Here is a 23,698-nt window from a genome sequence, read left to right as displayed (position 1 = left end):
AATCTCATGTCAGAAGCCAGATTTTTTGAATAAGTAGGTTCAGCATCTGATAATAACAATAATTCAGGTCTACGTCTTTGATATAATTGGCATTATACTAAATGTATAGAAAACATGATTGGAATTATAGCAAATGTAAAATGTATACTAAAAGTAAGAATAGTGGTTTTAGTCAATCCCTTGAATATTGTAAGAAATATAGAATAATTAATGGAGTTGTGAATTTATAAACAAGAAGTTTATTTCAAAAGATCTCAGAAAAGGCAAAGTTCCTCAATGGAGATGAAGTCCTATTTTAGAGTGCCAACTTACAAAGAAAAAGTTCTGCAGGATCTGTGGGACAGTTCTAATTTGAAGTCATGTCCTTACTGAGTCTCTAAAGGCATCCATGGAGTCATGCACAAAAAAAGGACGATCCTCAAGAGTGTCAAGTAAATGTAGACTCCTCGAAGCCACTCAGGAGTGGCACAGGGACACGGAGACTATTGTTTCTCAGTGGCCTGTTACATAACAGGAAATATTATACTTGGTCCACAGGGAAGTCTCATTTAGTGTCTTCTCAGGGACTTAGACTTTGCCTTGCTGTAATGTCTAAGGAACAGATGTAGGTTCCTCAACCTAAGGTCAGTCCCTTGTGGTTCTCCCTTCTCAGGCACCCCCACTTCCACTGCCATGCACTCTACCTCAGGATCTTCCATCTTCTTTCTAATAAAACATTACACTAAATCGTAGAGTTTTCATGAAGAACCACCTCATTTTTCACAAACTCATCATCGTCATTACCTATTTTGGTTAATTAAGTAATTTGTTGACATAAACACGATCTTTAGCCCAGCAGAAGCTATGACAGATGGATTCTAAAACCAGAGATGATCATTAACCTGTTCCATGGAAGTTGTGAAGCCACATGTTTAGAAGCAAGTGTGGCTGTAAAATGGTTCCGTATAAATGTTTGGAGAAAGTATTCTGCAGATGTATACAGAATGAGATGGAAGAAGTGAACAGTAGGAAAGTAAAAAGGACAACTAGAACTTTATAACTTAAAAGCACCTACTTCTCAAGATATTAAATGTGCTTAATGCAGTATTTTTAACCTCTCAGTAAAATATGCTACACTATCCCAAATTCAGAACATGTATTTCCAAAGTGATAGAAGTATAATTAACATAATATTCCAACTATAATTCATTATATACTTATATTAATATAACATTTAGCATAGAACAGAATAAAATATGAAATATAATGTAGATATTTTTGTAAACCTAAGTACACCCCTTGTAAATCCAAGTGTAAATAGAGTTTTGGTTACTTGTGATAGAATTTATATTCCTCAGCATAATGAGCATGAATTTTCACCATTCTGTTTTGTTCTTATTTTGATTTGTAAAGGTCTTTATTTGATCTTCTAAAAGATGCTGTGAATGTTAAAGTTGTGTAATGGTAGGCTAATAGTTGCGTAAACAAATATTATAAATTAAGAAAAATATCAACCTTAGGTCAAGCCTTATTATGACAAATACTGTATTGTTATACATTCTGTTTGATTTTGTGTGATAGTAACATTTTTCTATAAGTGTTAGATATACATAATTTGGGAGATTCTTCATTAAAAATGCCCTCCAGGAACTATTTGCTAACCATCTGCCTGAAGGGAATATATTGTTTCAGCTCTTTGAACATTTTAAGTTGATTTTCTGTGTAGGATGAGAAATAGTGGTCAAGTTCCAATCTTCTGCATATGAATATCCATTTTACCCAACACCATTTATCAAAGAGTTTCTTTTTTCTGCCTTTGTTTGAGAATCAATTGGCTGTGGATGTATGGATTTCTTTCTGGGCTCTCTACTCTATTCCATTTGTCTATTTGTTCATCTCATGCCAAGTACTACATTACTTTGGCTACTAGAGCCCTATAGTGTGTCTTTAGATCAGGTATTGTGATGACTGTAGCTTTTTTTTCTCCAAAATGCTGTTGTTATTTGGGGTCTTTTATGCCTCTATATGAATTTTAGAATTGTTTTTCCTAGTTCTGTGGAGAGTATTATTGGTATTTTTATGGGAATTGGACTGATTCTATAAATCATTTTATGAGCATTTTAACAATACTGAATCTTTCAATACATGACTTACAAATATGGAAATCTTTTAAGATTTTTTTGAGTCCTCTTCAATGTCTTTCACCCATGTGTTTTAATTTTCATTGTAGAAACCTTCCATTTCATAGGTTAAAATTATTCTTAGGGTTTTTTTTTATTGGTAACTATTGTGAATAGGATTTCATTCATAATTTCTTTCTCAGCATGTTTATTATTCATAAATAGAGATGCTACTTATATCTCTGCATAAATTTTGCATCCTACAACTTTCCAGAATACATTTGTTAGTTCTAATAGTCTTTGGGTGAAATCTTTAGGTTTCTCTATGTATACAAGTATATCATCTTCAAAAAGGGAAGGGAGGGACTTTCTTCCTTCCTATTAACTTGCTTTTTATTTCTGTCTCTTACTTAATTACTCTAGCTTTGACTTCCAGTAATAAATTAAATGTAAGTAGTGGAGTAAATGTCCTATTTTAGATGAAATGGTTTCAGCTTTTCTCGACCTGGTATAATATTAGATATGAATTTTATTATGTAGACATATTTTCCTCTTATACTCAATTTGTTCAGAGTTTTACCACCAGGAGATATTTGATTTTATCTAAAACTATGAAACTACTAGAAGAAAACATAAGGGAAACACTTGAAGACACTTGTATAGCAATAATTTTTTTGGATAAGCACACAAAAGCACAGGTAACAAAAGCAAAAAAAAAAAAAAAAAAAAAAAAAACAAGGAGGAGGGCACTGAGCTCAGAAACACACTCTGTGTTCAAGTTCTTACTTGACCACTCACTAATTTTATGGTTCTGGGATCTCACTTTATTTCTCATTTGAAATGTGTAAAGTGGGAATAACATTAATAAAATCCTTTCTTGTAAGATATGTATGGGACAAAGCTCTATATATACTGGGCAAGAAAGCCTGGAACAGAAAGTTCAAGATAGAAGAGCCAGTGAAGACAAGTTAGACAAGTACCTGAAGCTTCTGAAACCCCAGATCCTCTTCCTGTTATAGCAGAGCTGCCTGGACTTCCTGGCTGACATAAGCTGAGTTCCTTGGCAAGGCTGGCCTCAGTTTCTCTCAGATGAGAAGGTGAAGATCTGAGGAATGATGGACAGATGGATGATTAGATTGGCTAATGAAAGAATTAACACTTCCTGTAATATCCCTTGACCATCTTTAACAAAGAAAATGATCATAGCTTTCCTGTCTGTCAGATTGACCACAGAAGGCTCCTCTTAACTGAATCACCATTTTTATTTTCTCTGGAATTTAATCCTTGTTAAATTTGGTCTACACTGAGGGTCTGTCTTGCAAATTATCCTAGAAGTGGCAGACACAGAAGCTAACTAAATGTTCTGACCACTCCCAGTGCAGAGGTAGGTGATTCTAGGCTGCCATTCCACCGCTCCCAGCACAGAGGAGGTGAGCCATGAAGGTGCCAACAGCACCCCTCCCCCATCAAAATGAGAAGACATGTAAGCAAGTCTCAAAACAAGACTTCCAGATCACCTACAGCAACACCAAAGGCAAAGGAGATGGACACTCAACAACCTAGACTCCCTGAACTGGCAACAAAAGAGGATCTGGAAAAAAATGAAATTAGAAATAATTTCTCAGATAACAGCAGAGATTATTCCCATAGTGAAAGACATGATTAATAAATCTAGAGAGGACACAGAAAAGAAAATAGAGGAGCTGAGGAACATGATGGAATCCCAACATAGGAAACAAATGGAATCCATCAAACAGATACAAACAGATTACCAGGAGATTTAAAATAACATTGAAAGTCTACAAAGCAGAATGAGTCAATGTGAGGACAGAATTTCAGACATAGAAGATAAGATTGCAATTAGTTACTAGTAAAAGAAAAACTGCTTTAAAATTGTAAGAGACCACGAGAAATCAATCCATCAGCTGCTAGACGATGTGAAGAAGAATAACATAAGACTGATTGAAGTCAATGAAGAAACAGGAGAGAGTGCAGATGACATAAAAAAAAAAAATAAAAAAATAAAAACTGTTCACAGAAGTGATGGCAGAAAACTTCCCAAGCAGGGGAAAAGAACTTGACATAAAGATAAGTGAGGCATATAGGACTCCAACTAACCTTGATTAAAAAAAAATCTACACATAGGCATATAATAGTTAGGATTCCAAAAACCCAACAGAAGAACAAAGTTCTACAAGCAGTTAGCGAAAAGAATCAAATCATATACAAAGGAAAGCCCATCAGAATCACAGTAGACTTCTCAACACAAACCCTCATGGCAAGAAGAGTTTGGAGTGATGTATTTCAAGCCCTATAGGAAAACAGCCTCCAGCCCAGATTGATGTACCGTGAAAAACTATCTTTCAAAATTGCTGGTGAAATAAGATACTTTCATGATAAAGAGCTCCTTAGGAACTTCATTAATACCAAACCAGCTCTCCAAATATTTTAGACAATATGCTAGGAAAAGACAATGAGGATCACAACCCCAGGAATCCCAGCAGAATGAATCTGTTGGGTGTGACAAATTAAATGCAAAGGAGGAGAATCCAACAAAAAGAAAAAGTCATGACAAGGCTTTTAAAACTTTTAACTTCATCTCCCTAGTGAGTATATAATTCAATCTTGTTATTGTTCATGATTAGTATTTTTCTGATTCTAATGTTGCACACCTTTCCTTGTGCTGTACTTGCTATTTATCATCTTCTTGTATCTACTTTTTAATTGGGTTGTCTATTAATGAGCTGTAAGAGTTCTTTATATATTCTGGTCATAGGTTATATGTATTGTAAATATGGTCTGTTTAAGGATGACTTTTCATTTTAATGATGTCATTTAAAGTTCTAAATTTTGATGGAATCTCATTTATCAATTTTTTTTCTTTTATACATCATGTTTTTGTATCCTAGAAAGTTCTTGCCTACCCTAAATTCATAAGTATTTTCTCTTATAATTTCTTCTTAAAGTTTTATAGTTTTAGTCTTTCATATTTAGGTTCGTAGATCCTTTCAAGTTATTTTTATGTATGGGAATAAAGGGTTGAGGTTAATTTTTTATATAAGGATACCAGGTGTTCAAGTGCCATTTGCTGAAAACACTATCTTTACCTCGGCTCTTGAATTGAGTTTATATTCTATAAAATGTTAATGTTAAATAATCTTTCAAAACTCAGTGGACCATATATGTGTGGTTCTATTTCTAGATTCTCTGTTTTATTCCAATGATCTATATGTCTTTCCTTACACCAACACTGCCTTGATTATTCCAGCTTTAGAGGAAGTCTTAAAATTAGGTACTAAATGTCTTCCAACACTGTTTTTGTTGTTGTTGTTGTTGTTGTTTTACTTCTCTAGGTCCTTTGTACTCCTACATAACTTTTAAATTTCAATATCCAATTCTTCATTTATAGCAAGTATACACAGACCTGAATTTTTATATATACCTTGTGTTTTCTAATCCTGCTAAATTCAAATACAAGTTCTCAGGGATTCTAGAGATTTCTTAGTATTTTCTCTGTAGATGATCATTTCATCTACATATAAAGATTTTGCTTCTACCTTGCCAATCCTATCCTAATTGTGTCATTTTATTGCCATACTATTTTGGTGGGGCCTAGGTTTCAAAGTTTAATGGACAGATAAAGAGTAAGCATATCTGCCCTTGTTCCCCACCTTAAGGAGAAAGCATTGTATCTTCTCCAGTCATATAAGGCATTCTTGCTGGAAGTATGAAGTACATGTCTTTAATCTATTGAGAAAGTTCTGTTCTACTTCTATTCTCCTGATAGCTTTTACCATGAACAGCTGTGGAATTTAGTCCAATACTTTTTCTCCAACTAGTGACAGGATCATATGGCTTTTTTCCTTTCCTCTGTTAAAATGATGACTTTTGGGGGTGGATCTTCCAATGCTGAACCAACACTGCCATCCCTATAACAAAACCACTTTCTACATCCTGCCAGGTCTGACTTCTAAACGTTTGTTTTGTGAAACAAATTTCTATCTATGTTCATACTTTATTCTTCTATTATCTTTATCCAGTTTTAGGATTAGCACAATGTTGAGTTCCTAAAATGAAGGGAGAAGTGTTCCTTCTTTTTTCTGCTTTAATTGTTTGATATAATTTATCAGTTAAAATGTTTATGAGCCTGCTGTTTTCATATAGGTAAGTTTTCAAGCTCGGAATATACTTTCTTTAATAGGTGCTATTCAAATTTTATATTTCCTCCAGAGTTAGTTTCATTAATTTGTCTTCCAAGGTACTTCTTTGAACTTGTCAAATTTATTTCAGAACAGATTTTTGTAATATGCTTTCTATATCCTTTTAAATTCTGTAAAATCTGTGGGAATATCTTCTAGATCTTGATATTGTAATTTAAAGAACATATAATTTTTATTGTGTAATAGGATGTAAAGGTCTAAAGGAGCAGGGGAAGTGGGAGGGGTGGGGAAAGGAAAGAAGGGAAAAGAAAAAAACATGAGAAAAGAAAAAAATGGAAACAAAATTTTGCAAATAAGGAAGGGTGGAGGGGGTAGAGGAAGGGCAGGGGAAGGGGAAATAAATAAGAACCAAGATACTCATGAATGGTACAAGATCCCAATGATGTAGGCACATGTAATTTATACCTAAAATGTACCAATAAACTTAATGGGAAAAATAAAAAGAAATCAACGTATCAAAGAAACACCATATTGTTATTCTCATTTTGGTTGTTACAATATTAACAATAGCTAATATATGGAATTAGGTGCTCATCAATGATATGAATGGATAAAGAAAATGTGATATATATACATACATTTATACACATATACATACATATACACAAACATACACACAATGGTATATTATTCAGCCGTAAAAACGTGAAATTCTATTTTTTCACCACATTGCAACTGAAGGACATTATTTTAAGTGAAAAAGCAGACACAGAAGACAAACTGTATGTTCTCTCCCATATCTAAAGCTAAAAAGTTGAGATTACTTTAGAACTGTGATTGATAGAAGCTAGGAATCATAGAGTGAAGAGAAATAGATGGAGATTGGATACTGGATACCAAAATATAGGCAGGAGGAATCGATTATATAATGTTCTAAACACAGTGAGATGACTACAGTTCATAATAAAATATTATATATTTCATAAATAACAGGAGAGAGAAGCCTGAATGCTCTAAAGACCAAGTAATAATGAGATGGAAATGCTATCATGTTTTGATCCTTACACCTTATACATATGTATTGAATTATCATATGGTGTTCAAACATGTACAATTTAAATATAATGAAGAGCACACTGACATTTATGGGTGATTCTGATAACCTTCTGACTACTACACATCATAGCTACTCATGGAGTCATCTGAAGAGTCACAGTTAACTTAATTTTCCTGGACTAATTTATTAGGGCCAGAGATCCCAGTATAATACTCTGGTAAGAGTCAAATCTTCACTTAAAAAAAATATGCTGCCCAAATGAAGACAAGTGAAATAATAAATACAAACTGATGTATTGCTCAACAATGTGTATGTTCTCAGATGCCCTGTTAGGTCAAGCTTTCCCAGTGTTGTCTATTCTCACTAATGTAAGAAAATACCTTAAACTGTCTGGGATACTAATAACCCAAAACTATTTGCCGGGTTATGGAGGAAGGGAAGTTCATGATCAAGACACTGGCAGATTTGGGGTGCATGAGGAACCTTCCTCATAGACAATAATTTCTCTGCATGGAACCCCTATACTAACGCTATGGGTGCATGGTGGTGAGGGGAGTCCATTCTCATGGCTTCACTAGGCGTTGCCCAATGGCAACTCGCTGTGGTGTCCCAGCCTAACAGTGAGTTGACTAGTGGCTCTGGGCAGTTTCTTCCTTTGGAATCTAAGTGGTGGCAGCCATCCCCACCATAGCAGCTACACTCCACGTTCTGGTACTGTGCTGGTGCCCCCAGGTTTAACCACCTGTAGTCTCCAGAGGGGCACTTACTTCAGCCTGCACTTCATTCTTAGAATTCAGTGGAGCAGAGCCTTGAAATCACTCTGCCTCCAAAGTTCTTACGTATCTGTTTGATCACTGATACCTTTAAACCAGAAGGACTGTGAAAGTACAGTTTACATCAGTAGTCTGGGAGCCTACTAAAGTAAGATTATGACCCTTCTAGTTTAGTTTCTGTAATTTTTACTTGTATTAACACTTGTTTGCAGTGCATCATGATTACATGTATCATGGGGATTTAGTGCAAGGATATAACACATCATAATTCTTTTTACTTCTCCGTCTCCCCTCCTGCATCTCTTGGTTCCCTTCCTATTTTCAACTGTGTCTATTTCATTAGGACGATTCATGTTGTGTCAAAAGTTGCTACGTTCATTAAAATTTTTTTTCTGTATGCTTTCACCTTTGCTTTGTCAATGAGATAAATACATTCCCTAATGACCAGGGTTTAAAATTTTTCATTTATCAACCTTGATTAAGAAAATCCTTTAAATTTTATTATTATTATTATTTAATTATTATTTATTTTGCAAGTTATATGACACTGAGGGCTCTACCCCCATGATCTATTCTCCTTGGAAAATCTCTATCTTGTAATATCATCATATTGGAGTTAGTATTTCAGGATATGAATTTTCTAAGGACATAAACATTCAGTCCAATGTATGGGCATGGATCTCTAAACCTCAAACATATTTGTCAGCTAGCAGAAGTTTATCACATTGGAAAGTAAATGGGGCCAGGACACATGCTGGTGCTGTGAGCTATTCGCTTAATTTTTGTGGGTTTTGTCATTTCTTTTTAAATAACAAAAATGAAGCCTCTTATTGCCAATGATGATTTTTTTCTGGCATTTTGGTGGGTTTCAGTTTGGGTGAGCCTCTAAAAGAAAATGCAGTAGAAGCTGAAAACAACAATCACAACAAGAACCTCTTTTACCATATTTTCCTCTATTTACTACCACCCAGAGCTCTGCTAGTGAGGAGGAATTAGAGTCATTGTCCGGTTAACAAAATCATGGCAGACAACCAAACAGGATAATTCAATTTTTAAAATCTACTTTGGTATCTATATTATCAAGTTTGACCATCTGCCTTGATCAGATTATAATGTTGATTGCTAGATCTCCTTTTCTTTTTATATTGAGGGTGTATAACTGGAATGTTTTTCAGAGAACATCCAGGTATGAAAGTTTACTCCTATGTTTAAACAAGAAGGGCCTCTTTACACTTCGAATGATATATTTTATATGATCTTGTAATTATCCTTGAATTCCTCATAAGATGTGAGGGAACATTTTTGAGCAACAAGTCAGGTTCATCCCAGATATTTTCAGGATACTACCATCTTTTTGTACTAACTTTATAGAATACTATATCATCAGACCATTTGTCAGAATAGGATTTGTCATAGGCCAGATGAAACACTGACACCCCACCATAGTTCTGCTCTGGGCCTATGAGTGATCTACATTTTTGTGATTGCTGCTGTTGTTTTGAAAATTTCCCTTGCATTGCATTTCTTGGGTTGGGGGCTTTCCTTTGAAACTATTCTTGACTGTATGAGCTTTCAAGGCGAAATAGACATGTAATCTTTGCGAGTTCTGCAGTGGGATTAAGCTCCATATTTTTCCCTTGCTCTGATGCTGACATTCCAAGCATACAAACAGTTATGCAAGAATCGATTTTTTGCCATGGATGGGGTGGGAGTTCTGAGAAAGCACCTTGGTCAAAACCCAGCTCTGGAGGGGATGTGAAACCCATTATTGATCTGGGGCTGAGAAATCAGTGATTGTTGTATTATATAATTATTGATGGAGCCAGAAAATGCCACCGGCAAAGCACAACTTACTATTTGTTATGCTGGATTGTCCCTCTGGTCTGTGTCAGGCTGCTGTGTTCTGCTCTCGTGTTCTCATACCATGTTTATTTATACTATGTGCAGTTAGATTTCATATTTCTCTTGTGATTCCAGCTTGGAAAATGAATACCAGTTTTGTTCAGGTGATGTAAAAGAAATAAATTTTTCTAGACACTCCAATGGGCCCAAGCTGAATACCAAAGTCTGGTCTCAGGGAAGATGAACTGCCAAGGAAGCCAACCAGAGAGTGAATGAAGAGAAAAATCTCCCATGCGTGTTACTGTCACCCCCATTCTCTGTGTACACAACTTGCTCCAGGCAAGAAAGAGGCAGCTTGTTGGGGGCCACCAGTGGGGTGATAACAAGTTGGAGCCCAAATGCGGGAGCGACTGGTCCTTTGTAGGACTCCATAATGTTTTGCTCTGTTCTACCCACTGTTAGCTCCCATCTTTCTTCCTCCTTTCTTTCCTTGGGTACTTTTGTGCTTATCAAGATAAAACACTCTTCTTTTATAATGAATGTGTGTGCCACAGTTTGAATTCATCCCCCATATTCACATCTGAAATATTTCCGGTGTAGGAGTGGTGAGAGGTGGGCCTGGAAGGGGTGATAGGTCATGAGGACCCTACCTTCATGAATGGGCGGCTGCTGTTTGTAGGACTGGGCTGGTTATTTCAGGAGTAGATTACTGAAAAACAGATGAGTTTCATACTCACTTGTGGTGTGAGCACGCATACCCTTGTGCTCTCTAGCTTACTCTTCTGATTTCTGCCATGGGATGGCATAGCACATAGCCCCTTATAGGATGCAGGCCCCTCTGCCTTGGACTTTCTCAGCCTCTAAAACTAAGAAATAAATCTGTTCTTTCTAAATTACCTGGTCTCTGAGATTCTGTTATAGCTGCACAAAATTGAGTAAGATAAGGTATCTTTGCTTCTACAGCCATATATCAAGTTTGTGAACACAGAGTAAGTGTGTACTACAGACAAGAGGCATTACGAGAAATATTCCCACTGTCTACCTGTTTCACCATACCTCAGGGCCATGGAGATAGAGGCAGCTGTGGGCAGTGAATGGCCAACAGCACTTAGGTGTATCAGTACTCACATCTTTTAGCTGTGTCTGTTAAAAATGGCTGGGGAAAATTATCAAATGACATTGAAGATCTCAGTAAATTTGTTTATTTAACTTATACCTGTCAGCTGAATTAGAGATATAATATACCAAAAATATTTTTCCAAAAATTAAAGGACAAGTAACTTTGAGATGAAAGCTAGTTATTGAATAATGAAATAGGTTTGTAAATTTCTGCACTAAAATAAGAAGTCAAAATTAGATATAGGGGAAATATTTTGTTTTGTTGGATGAAGGTGCTTGAGTCAATAAAGATGCACTTTTGTGGGAGATAGCACTGAAAACCTTTGTTCTTATGAAACGCTTATGTAGTGATTAAAATTATTTGCTTTATAATAGTGTACTGAAATATCTTTAATATGAAACTATAAATATGGTTTTCTAAGTGTCAAGTTCAATATTTTAATGTTATGCTGCTGAAGTGTGTACTTTGGGATGAAAACAAGCTACAGCTGCTGCCATGTTGCTTCTGTATGGATGGCACAGCACCACTGTGTTGATCCCTGCAGAGAAATCTCCTTCACATTTAAATGAACTCTGTGTACATATTTCAGTGTTTCTGAGCTCTTCTGAGTATTCTTTCAGTTCAGAAACTACAGAGATAGCGTCAAATTTTATTATGTGCATTTAACTATTTGATATCTTTAAAACAATGAGCACTGTAATTATCTTCAGTTCCTTGATTATTTTTTGCTATACTGTCCTAAATCATTAACTATACTGGCAGTATTATAATTTTATTTAAAATTTAACTGAGACAGTAATTTAATTTTTTCTTTTAGTTTGATATTAGGAAAGAGTACTCAATACAATAGTGTCAATCGCTGAAACATATCTAAACAAGGCAAAATAATTTTTTTTCACAGATTGCCTGTAAGAAGCTAGGTACATATGAAGGAAAAGACAAATCAAATTCAAGAGTTTTAGTAAGGAAAGCCTCTCAATATAGTAGGCACATGTATTTAGAACTCAAGAAAATATTCCATTGTATATTCTTTAAAACTCAAATCCATACCCAAAGGTGTGAGATATTTCATTTCTAAGCAACCTGTGCCCTAAATATTAGATATATTAGATATATTAAAGCTAAATTTCATCAAACAATAATTTTGATGTTTACCCTTAGATTCTTAAGTATTCCATAAGTGTGTGTGTGTGTGTGAGAGAGAGAGAGAGAGAGAGAGAGAGAGAGAGAGAGAGAGAGAGAGAGAATTTGGAAATTTGGGCATCATGCAAAGTATATTTGGGCCCAAATATAAATTTACTAGACATGTTTAAAATTGCCACAGTTGACTCATTATTTAAGCTAAACCATCACAAAAAGATAATATTTTATTTGTCAAATGGAAAAGGTAAAACTAATCAACATCTTGCAATAGCAATTGGTCAAAGTTATTAATGAGGCTATTCTTTCTGCATAAGCGATCACAGAAAAAGTAATGAGAGAAAATGTGACAATAAATTTCAGTCTACTTAGATTGTGTGACATTTTTATTAATAAAAGAGTCAACTTCAATGGAAGAAATTGACTTTCTGTGCATGGCAAATATTAATTTCATACTTTATGCATTATATCCCACCATGTTCTTTTATTTTGAACCAGATACAGAGTCAGTTTTTGTGGATTCTGAGGTGGTTATAATTTTGCAGCATGCTCCTAAGAAAAAAAGAAACCAAAATTACTTTTGAAATTTTCTATAAACTGAACTTGTCTCTTGAGTTTTTCCCAGGATCCTGGAAGGAAGCTTTGTGGTTTGTGAAGGGAACTTCACTGAAACTTAATTTTCATTAGTTTCATGATCAATCTGATTCTGTCTTCATTCCTTCACTCAAATAATCAGAAATCAATTATTCATATTTGATATTAACATTATGCAGCCATGCATTTATCAGTTGATTTATTCAATTGTGTATTCTTTTTATTAGTTAGGGTTATTATATGTGCTGTAGCAAATATGGTCATTCACATTTCATAGATTAATGCAATAGAAATTTCTTAAAGACACACATGTTGCACCTAACAGGAAGCTACTCTATAGTGATCACTTCATATTGTGGAAGGGTCAACACAAATCTCATGAGCATTGATAATCTCTACCTTATTAATAAATTTTGACTTTTAAATTAGCAATAAATTGGATGCTGTAGTATGTGCTGGTGAAAAAAGGGTATATCTGATATGGAGTCTGTAATAAAAAAAATAATAGTCCAATAAATGAGAAATGATTAGGACTAGCTCTAATGGCAGGGGAAAATTTAAGTAACATAAGATAATTAGCATATTGAAAGAACTGTTCATTCTCTTCCTTCACACTTCTTCCCTAATTTCTAACATCTTTTCTTGCACACTTCCTGTGGGATTTTAGAAGCATTTATGTTGCGCTACAGAAAATTACATCAAGTTATCAAGGAACTTCCTTGAATAAAATTTCAAACTATGCTTTTTAGAGGAAATATGGATTTTTTTTTAAGCAAAGATGTTTCAAATCCTATTTTAGGTTTACCAAAGAAAACAGACCCTTTGACAAATAACAGAGCACTTACATAAAATTAAGGTCCAAAGGCCCAAACAAGTCCAGTCCTCTCCTCCAGTCTCAATTCTCACTATGATCAAATGCGTTTGCCAGCTGGGCCTGTAGTCCCACAGATGACTGATTTTGGAATGAGGAAGCTCTTCGACTAAGGCACGTTTTTTCATATGCTTTGGGGTGGTAAAGCCACGAAGATAGTCTCTGTTCTCTTTGCATCACTTTCTGCACATGTCCTGGTTCTGCCTGATCACTGTGGGCCTTGTGCAGACACTGGAGGGAGGCAAGCTGGACAAGAGAAGAATGTAGCCAGGGAAAGAAGAAAAAGGCAGTGAGATGAAAACCCAGTGTCTTGTCATGGGAAGTATTCAATGGACATGCCCCATGTAAGTCTTATAATGGCACAAGTCAGGTGGCACTGGCATTCAGGTATTGAATCTGACTGACATTGGAAAACTCAGAAGCAGCTCATCCATGGAGATGGACCAGTGTGCTTTGGGGAGGTCTTACTTGTGGCCATACTGTACTAATAGGGTAAGAGGTATGTTCGTCATGCTTTGTTTCAGACATGGGGCACAGCAACTAAGTAGATTGCATAGGCCCTGGTTGAGTGGACCAGGATGCAGGGAAAAGACTCTAAACCAAGTATGGAGCTGAGTCAGTTTTCTTGCTTCTTATCTAAAACTTATAGCAGGCATGAAGTACTAATGACCAAGGATGAGCTTTGGAACATGAGCTTCTGGACCTAATGATTGCAAAGAGTTCCTAAATGGTAAGCTGAGGTGTTTCATGACTTTGTTCCCCAGGCAGTAGTACTACAGCTTAGAATCTAGAGTAGATTTTCCTATACAGAAGAAACCATCAGTGGGAGAAAATATGGAATTTATGGAGAAACATAAACTTTGGAGTCAGAAATGCCTATTCCATCATTAAGAGCTATGGGATAGTTGCCAAATTGCTTAAATTTTCTAAGCTTTAATTTTTCTTTGTAAAATGGAATTAATGATCCCTCTTTGAAGGTTAAATTATTAGCTAATATATCTGGAGTTGGTTGCTAGTGATGTCTCCAAAGTTGGCAACAGGTATTTTTTTGATAGAGCTGGATATTGTTGTAAGAGTTTTAAATTCACATAATTGAGTAAAATTGAAGTTCAAAGCATTTAAGTAGCTCACTAATGTTTAAGTAACTTATTAATGTCATAGTATAAGGAAATGGAAAAAGAAAGATCCTAAATCAAAACTGATTGATCATACATCCCAGTTTTTATTATATTTATGTCCAGTTAGCTCTAAAAGTGGTAACAAGAAAGTAAGATTTAAGGCTGCATGTGGCTCCTACAGAATTCCATAAAAATTTAAAAGTAACAGTTTTTAATGGATAGTTGGGTCTTAGATACTGTTGCTAAGTTCTTGAATTTTTCCAGAGGAACTGTTTTCCACAGCTTGGAGTCTTAGACAGTAGGGAGCAAAATAGAAAAGCTGCTGGGGAAGTGAATTCTGATGCAACAGTGTACATGGTGATTGGGGAGAGCCCTTGGATGCCAGAGAAGCACAGCATTTAGATTAGGATGCATAGGGGCCACTCTGCCTGGTGAGAGGCCTTAGTTAGTTGATGGCGAGGTACTATGCAAAATAAGATTGGATGATAAGGCCCATATATGGGTTTTCTTCCTGTGTCACTTGAATTTAAACATAAATTTGTAATTTCGGAATCTGAGCCAATTCTACATCTACTAATTTGGATATCAGTTTTCACCATCAATATAAATTGTACTCAAGAAGAATAAAGTGAGTTACCCTACTCTTCTCTTCTGTAGGCTCTGTCGTTTTCCCCTTCTATAGAGATTTAACAACCTTTTCTCTTCTCTTTCTCATCTATTATCACTGTCTTGACTCACTCTCCTTTCTTAGGTAGAAGAGAACATTTCCTCGATCCTGAAATTGAGGCAATGAACAGTTTTTAAGAGGTTTTTTGGGGTCACATTTAACAAACCTACCACCAACTCACAAAAGCCTATTACCCTCGGTTGTATGTTTAGGTTATGAAGGACTGCTATGTCAACAATTGCTAGATTAACTATAAAAGAACCATAGCATTGCTCAATATGGCATCAGTCTCCAAGTGAGTGAAAAGTCTGCCCCTTGAAGCTGGTCCAATGTATTCAAATATGGACTTTGGGTTCATGGTTGATAACAAGGTAAATTCTTTTTTGTTTTATTATATTCTTTATTGGTACATTGTAGGTATACAACACAATTACATTTCTCATTGGGAATTGTACCTTTACATAATGCATCTTGGTTCTTATTTTTTCCCCATTCCTAGCCCTCCCTTCACCCCCTCCACCCTGCCCTATTTACAAAGACTTTATTTCCATTTTTTCCATTTCTCATCATTTTTCCTTTCCCTTCTTTCCTTTCCCATGCCCCTCCCACTACCCCTACCCTTTGGACCTTTACTTCCTATTTTACATTATTGATTATTCATTCTAATCATTGGTACATTTTAGGTATACAATATAATGATATTCATCATTGGAAATTTGCACCTTTACATAATCTCTCTTGGCTCTTATTTCTCACCCTTGCCCAGCCCTCCCTCCAACCCATCCAGTCCTCCCTATTTATAAAGATTTTGTTCCTATTTTTCCATTTTCTCATATTAATCCCATTCCCTTCTATCCTTTCCCCTAGCCCTCCCAATTCTTTCCCCTTTGCCCCTTTTCTTCCTATTTCATATTACCTGTTATACATTTTAGTCCTTATTTACACTTTCAGTTTCTCACACCAGAGAAACTATTCAGTATTTATACATGTGTGTCCTATTTATTTCACTTAAGTGTATTGCCTCAATGTGCATCCACTTAGCTATCAATGTCTCTAATTTCTCATTTTGTATGGCTGAGTAGTACTCCATTTTATAAGAAAAACCACGTTTTCTTTATGCAGTCTCCAGTTGATGGGCATTTGGGCTGTTTCCAAGTTTTAGCTATTACAAACTGTGCTGCTATGAACATGGGTGCACATATATCACTGTGGTATGATTCTTTGAATTCTTTGGGGAAGATCCCCAGCAGTGGAATAGCAGGGTCAAATGGGACTTCCAGTCCTAGTTCTTTGAGGTATATCTATACTGATTTCCACAGTGCTTGCACCAGTCTACACTAACACTAGCAGTGGAGCAGGGTTCCTCTTTCTCCACAGCCCCGCCAGCATTTGTTATTGGTGGATTTCATGATAGCAGCCATTCTTTCTGGAGTGAAGTGGAATCTCAGCATTGTTTTCATTTGCACCTCTCGAATGACCAGTGATGTTGAACATTTTTTCATGTATTTATTTGCTATTTCTACTTCTTTATCTGAGAAATGTGTGTTCATTTCAGATGCCCATTTTTGGATTGGGTCTTTAAATTTGGGAGGTCTGATCTTTTTAAGTTCTTTATAGATTCGAGATAGTAGACCTTTGTCTGAGGAAGAGCAGGTGAAGATTTTTTTCCCACATTGTGAGTTGTCTCTTCACACTGCTGGTGGTTTCTCTTGCTGTGCAGAAGCCTTTTAATAAGAAGAGATCCCACTTGTTGATTGTTTGTGCTAGTTCATGGGCAACTGAGGTTTTGTTCATAAAATCTTTTCCTACAGCGATGTCTTCAAGGGTTCTACCTAATCTCTGTTCCAACTGGTTCAGAGTTGCTATTTTAATTTTTAGATCTTTAATCCATTTCAATTTTAGTTTAGTGCATGGCAAGAGATATAGGTCTAGTTTTAATCTTTGGCAAGTTGAAAGCCAATTTTTCCAGCACCATTTATTAAAGAGGCTATCTTTCCTCCAGAGAGGGTGGTTGGCTCCTTTATCAAAGATGAGATGGCTGAGTGTGTCTGGAGTTGTTTCTGCATCTTCTAATCTGTTCCACTGGTCCTCAGGTCTGTTTCTTTGCCAGTACCATGCTGTTTTTTATCACAGTAGCTTTGTAGTATAGTTGCAGGTTGGGGATTGTGATACCCCCTGCCATGTCTCTGTTACCTAGAATTGCTTCTGCTATTCTTGGTCTCTTCTTGTTCCAAATGAATTTTTGGATTGTTTTCTCAAGGTCTATGAAGTATGCTGCCGGGATCTCAATTGGAATTGCATTAAACCTATATAGCAGTTTTGGAAGTATGGCCATTTTCACTATATTAATCCTTCCTACCCAGGAGCAGGGGATGTCTGTCCATTTTCTGATATCATCTTCAATCTCTCTTTTCAGAGTGCCATAGTTTTCAGAGAAGAGGTCTTTGATTTCTTTCATTAGGTTGATTCCTAGGTCTTTCAGTTTTTTGGATGCTATTGTGAAAGGAATTACTTGCCCTATTTCTCTCTCAGTGAGTCTGTCATTGGTGTAGAGGAAAGCTATTGATTTTTGTGTGTTGACCTTGTAACCAGCTACTTTACTGAATTTGGTTATTAAGTCTAGAAGACTTTTGGTGGAGTTCTTGGGGTCTTCTACATAGAGTATCATGTCATCTGCAAATAATTACAATTTGACTTCTTCATTACCTATCTTTATTCCTTTTATTTCTTTCTCTTGTCTAATTGCTGTGGCTAATGTTTCCAGAACTACATTGAACAAGAGTGGTGATAGTGGACATCCTTGTCTTATTCCTGATTTTAGTGTGAAGGATTTCAGCTTTTCACCATTTAGTATGATGTTGGCTGTTGGTTTATCATAGATGGCTTTTATCAGATTGAGATAGAGACCATCTATTCCAATTTTTTGTAGGGTTTTTATCATAAATGCATGTTGGATTTTGTCAAATGCTTTTTCTGCATTTATGGAAATAATCATATGGTTTTTGTCCTTGGCTCTATTGATATAGTGTATTACATCGATTGATTTGCATATGTTGAACCATTCCTGCATCCCTGGGATGAATCCCACTTGATCAGGGTGTATGAGCTTCTTGATGATCTTTTGTATTCTGTTTGCCATTATCTTATTAAGGATTTTTGCATCTATGTTCCTTAGTGAGTTTGGCCTATAGTTCTCCTTTTCGGTTGGGTCTTTATCTGCTTTGGGGATCAAGGTGATGCTTGCTTCCAGGAATGAAGTTGGGCATATTGCTTCCCTTTCAGTTTCTTTGAAGAGTTTAAACAGTAGTGGCAGTACTTCCTCTCTAAATGTCTTGTAGAATTCAGCAGTGAAGCCATCAGGGCCTGGGCTTTTCTTAGTTGATAAGTTTTTAATTACATTTTCAATTTCATTGGTTGATATTGAGTTGTTCAGAATTTTTAGGTCTTCTTCATTCAACTTTGGTAATTCATAAGTATCTAGGAATCTGTCCATTTCTTCTGTGTTTTCCATCTTATTGGTGTATAGGTTCTGGAAGTAGGTATTGATGATCCTCTGGATTTCTGCTGGGTCTGTTGTAATTTCACCCTTTTCATTCCTAATTGCATGGATTTGGGCCTGTTTTTTCCTTTTTCTGGTAAGGTTGGCTAAGGGTTTATCAATTATGTTGATTCTTTCGAAGAACCAACTCTTGGCTTCATTGATTTTTTTGTATTGTTCTCTTAGTCTCCATTGCATTGATTTCTACCCTGATCTTTATAATTTCCTCCCTTGTGTGAGCTCTGGGGTTGTCCTGTTCTTCTTTATCTAGAAGCTTGAGGTGCAACATCAGGTTGTTTAATTGGGCTCGTTCTGTTTTCCTAATATGTGTATTCACTGCTATGAATTTCCCTCATAAGACTGCTTTCATTGTGTCCCATAGATTCCGATATGTTGTATTGTCATTGTCCTTTAATTGAGGGAACTCTCTGATTTCTTCTTTAAGTTCCTCTGTGACCCATTGGTTATTCAGAAGTGTGTTGTTCAATTTCCATGTGTTTATGAAATTTTTTGAGTTTCTTTTGCTATGGATCTCCAATTTCATCACACTATGGTCTGATAATATACAGGGGATAACTTCAATTCCTTTGCACTTACTTAAAGATGTTCTATGTGTGAGTATGTGGTCTGTTTTGGAGAATGACCCATGTGCAGCTGAGAAGAATGTATATTCTTATTTTGTGGGGTGGAAGACTCTGTAAACATCTGTTATGTTAATTTGTTCAAGATTTTGATTAAGTTCTAGTATTTCATTACTTATTTTTTGTCTAGTTGATCTATCTATTTGTGACAGTGGGGTGTTGAGGTCCCCCACTACAATTGTATTAGTTCATACATGACTTTTCATGTCCGTTAGTATTTGTTTTATATAGTTGGGTGCACTAGTGTTTGGTGCATAGATATTTATGATTGTCATCTCTTCCTCTTGGATTCTTCCCTTTACAAGGATATAGTGTCCTTCTTCATCTCTCTTAATCAGTGTTGGTTTGAAATCTAGTTGATCTGCCAAGAGGATAGCTACTCCTGCTTTTTTTCGGGTTCCTGTCTCATGGAGTATTGTTTTCCACCCTTTAACTTTCAGTGTATGAGTTTTCTTTTGAATTCAGTGTGTTTCTTGTATTCAGCATACTGTTGGATTTTGCTTCTTGACCCATCCTGCCAGTCTATTTCTTTTCATTGGTGAATTGAGACCATTAACATTGATGGTTATAACCGAAACATATTGACTTGTCATTGGCTTGACTTTTTCTTTTTGTTGGGTTCTCCCTCTTTACATTTAATTTCTTGTCATGCCAGATGGGTTCATTCTGCTTTGCTTCCTGGGGTTGTGATCCTCAAAGTCTGTTCCTAGGATATTGTGTAAAATTCTTTGGAATGCTGGTTTGGTATTCATGAAGTTCCTAAGGTGCTCTTTGTCATGAAAGTATCTTATTTCACCAGCAATTTTGAAAGATAGTTTTGTAAGGTACATCAATCTGGGTTGGAGGTTGTTTTCCTTTAGGGCTTGAAACACATCACTCCAAGCTCTTCTTGCCTTGGTGGTTTGCATTGAGAAGTCTGCTGTGATTCTGATGGCCTTTCCTTTGTATGTGATTTGTTTCTTTTCTCTAACTACTTGTAGAATTTTATACTTCTGTTGGGTTTCTAGAATCTTAACAATTATATGCTTATGTGTAGATTTTTTTGATCAAGGCTGATTGGACTCCTATATGCCTCACTCATCTGTATGTCAAATTCTTTTCCCCTGCTTGGGAAGTTTTCTGCCCCACTTCTGTGAACAGTTTTTTTTAATGTCATCTGCACTCTCTCCTGTTTCTTCATTGACTTCAATCAGCCTTATGTTATTTTTCTTTGAATCATCTAGCGGCTGCTGGATTGATTTTTCATATTCCCTCATAATTTTGAATCAATTTTTCTTTTCATGGTCATTAATTGCAATCTTATCTTCTATACCTGAAATTCTGTCCTCACATTGGCTCATTCTGCTGTGTAGACTTTCAATGGAGATTTTCATGTCCTGGAAATCTATTTGCATCTGTTGTATGGATTTCATTTGTTTCTTATGTTGGGATTCTATCATGTTCCTGAGCTTCTCTCTAGATTTATGAATCATGTCTTGCACTAGGGGCACAATTTCTCCTATTATCTGAGAAATTATTTCTGATTCCATTTTTTTCCAGATCCCCTTTTGTTGCCAGTTCAGTGGGTCCAGGTGGTTGAGTATCAGAGTGTTCCATCTCATTTCCCTTTGTGGTTGCTGTAGGTGATCTGGAAGTCTGGTTTTGAGACTTATTTACATGTTTTCTCATTTCAACTTGGGTGGGGGCTCTTGCCACCTGCATGTATTACCTCCTCTGAGCTGGGAGAGGTGGGTCAGGGGCTGGGAGCCATGGTAGGGTTGGTGGCCCAAAAGCACTTTCCTGTGGGCTGGGAGCAGAGGGAGGGATGGTGGCAGGGAAGCCCCTTCCTCTGGTCCTGAAGCAGGGGTAAGGTGGCTCAGCCACCCCTCCCTCTGGGCCGGGAGTGGTGGGAGGGATGGTGGCCCAGAAGCCCCTTCCTCTGGGCCAGGAGTGGCAGGACAGAAGGTGGCTCAAAACCCCTATCCTCTGGGCTGGGAGCAGCAGGAGGGATGGTGGCCAGGAAGCCCCTTCCTCTGGACCAGGAGCAGTGAGTTGGTGGCTCAGAAGCCCCTACCTCTGGGCTGGGAGCAGCGGGACTCAGTATTGTGGTCTGGTGGTCCAGTGTCCTCTGTGTCTTTGTAGTGTGGAATCAGGTGGCTGTACATAGGAGCGGGGGTGGGGTTCCAGTGGATTGTTGTCAGGGCGCGGGCTGATGCTGTGTGTTCCACCTGACTGGGTAGGGCATGCGCAGACCTGCCTGTCTGTAGCAGGCTGATAGAATCTGGAAGTTTCAGTCCATAGTCAGCTGACTCCAAAGCAGGGAATCAAGCCAGAGGGGTAACCGTGAGGAGTCTGAGCACTAAATGGGAGCAGGAGGTCCTCACAAGACTTCTTCATGGTGGAGAGAATCTTCTTTAACAAGGTAAGTTTGTGTGCTAGAAACACTATGAGCTTGGAGGTGTGTTCAGCAAACTTTTTCCCTATAGGGTCAGGTAGTGAATATTGTAGGCTTTGCAGACGCTTTAATCTCTGTTACAATTGTTCAGCTCTGCTGTTATAGCATGCAAGCAGCCACCATAGGCAGTATATAATTGAATGAATGTGGCTGTGTTCCAATAAAACTTCATTTTCAGCAACAGCTGGTGGTCTATATTTGGCCCATTAGCTTTAGTTTGCTGATTCCTGGGCTAAAATCATAAAGAGGTAAACCTGGAAATGTATTCAGTTCAACCTTTTCATTTTAGAGATGAGAGAAAGAAAATCCATAGAGAAGATGACCTGTCCAGTGTAACTGAGCAGGTGACTTATCAAAAAAAGAGAATTAAAGCCTAGTGTTGAATTCTTAGACTTACAAGTTCTCCATTGCCCCAAAGTATATTGCACTCTTTGAATCACCCTTCTCCAAAACTGCCTTCCTCACTGCCAATCTGTGTTACTAAGTTTCACAAAGACAGTTGTGAAGCTAATATTACTTTTAAAATAAGGAGCTTATAATTTTGAATCATATTTTTCATGAGATGTTAAAACCTCTAAATTTGAGAGGCAGACTTCTTACTTGGAAATAAGAATTCCTACTGAAACGCTTTTGGAGAGATTGCTTGAAATCTCTCCTATACTTCCCATCCATGACCAAATATCCTATATGTGATGTTTATTTTAAATTCATAACTAATACCCATATCATGGAAAAAAGTTAACAACACATATTTATATAGACTATAAGTATGAGACACTTGTAATATTTTGTCTTATATTTCTGCCAAACAACAGTTTATTTCTTTTGTAGAAATAATAGTTTTGATGAAACAACCTAGACAGAGGAAGCATTGATATTTTCAGAAAATTTTTGTAACATCTATGCATTCTGTTCATATAGCATTTTCACTCTTACTAATAAACAAGAGAGACCTGGGTAACTTTCAAATATGTTTCATTGATGGAAAACATATCTACTTAGATTTTTAGATTTGTACTTTATAGGTATCCTAGTAGTATGGGTGTTCCTATTAATCACAAAAGCGTAATGAAGTGTTTCTCAGGCTATGGGTGTACAACAAAATGTAAAGTGCATTTTTGGCCATTATCCAGTTTATTTGGTCAATGTAGACAGTCAATCTAGGTAATTGAGGATGTAAATTGGATTTTCTGGCCATAATTATTCCTGTTTGTCTATACAGATCCATCAATTTTATCAGGTAATTGCCATATAGCTTAATTTTTTGCTCTCCTGACTCAGGTTCGGTAAAATGGAAAGAGGATTGGCCCGAGAATGAACTTTGGGTTTTTTTTTTTATTTTGTCACTAAGTGTTTGGGAAAATTGCTTAGCATCTCTGGATGTTTGTCTCTTACTAGGCCCTTTTCTCTTACTGCCCCATATAAGCATCTTATCCCGACTCAGGTTGTCAAGAACTTCAATGATGTAGGATTGGATCATGTGTACATGATCTGACTTCCTTTTAAAATTTGTATTCAAAATAGTTAATTGAACTGTATATTTAAAAAGGGCTAAGATGGTAAATTTTATGTTATGTGTGGCACAGCTATTGTGTATCATTTAACTATTTGTTTTTAGATTAATTTAGGGAATTACAGAGCCTG

At 36.5% G+C, this 23,698-nt stretch overlaps 1 protein-coding gene and 1 pseudogene across 2 annotated transcripts in view; both read left to right on the top strand.

Annotated features, from left to right (window-relative positions):
* Lsamp (limbic system associated membrane protein) overlaps nt 1-23,698 on the top strand; it is a 2,156,433-nt gene that overhangs the window by 41,684 nt on the left and 2,091,051 nt on the right. The gene's annotated exons all lie outside the window — the stretch shown is intronic.
* The window catches only part of LOC147830466 (ubiquitin carboxyl-terminal hydrolase CYLD pseudogene), a 156,780-nt pseudogene continuing 151,936 nt past the window's right edge, over nt 18,855-23,698 (top strand). The window contains exon 1 of the transcript XR_015450399.1: nt 18,855-22,021. The product of XR_015450399.1 is annotated as a ubiquitin carboxyl-terminal hydrolase CYLD pseudogene (transcript). The remainder of the gene's footprint in view (nt 22,022-23,698) is intronic.

Source organism: Heterocephalus glaber, unplaced genomic scaffold, assembly GCF_053883595.1.
Source record: "Heterocephalus glaber isolate CG9 unplaced genomic scaffold, H.glaber_assembly_v1.0 deba00000122, whole genome shotgun sequence".
Taxonomy (NCBI): Eukaryota; Metazoa; Chordata; class Mammalia; order Rodentia; family Bathyergidae; genus Heterocephalus; species Heterocephalus glaber.
This window is presented reverse-complemented; position numbering and strand designations above follow the sequence as displayed.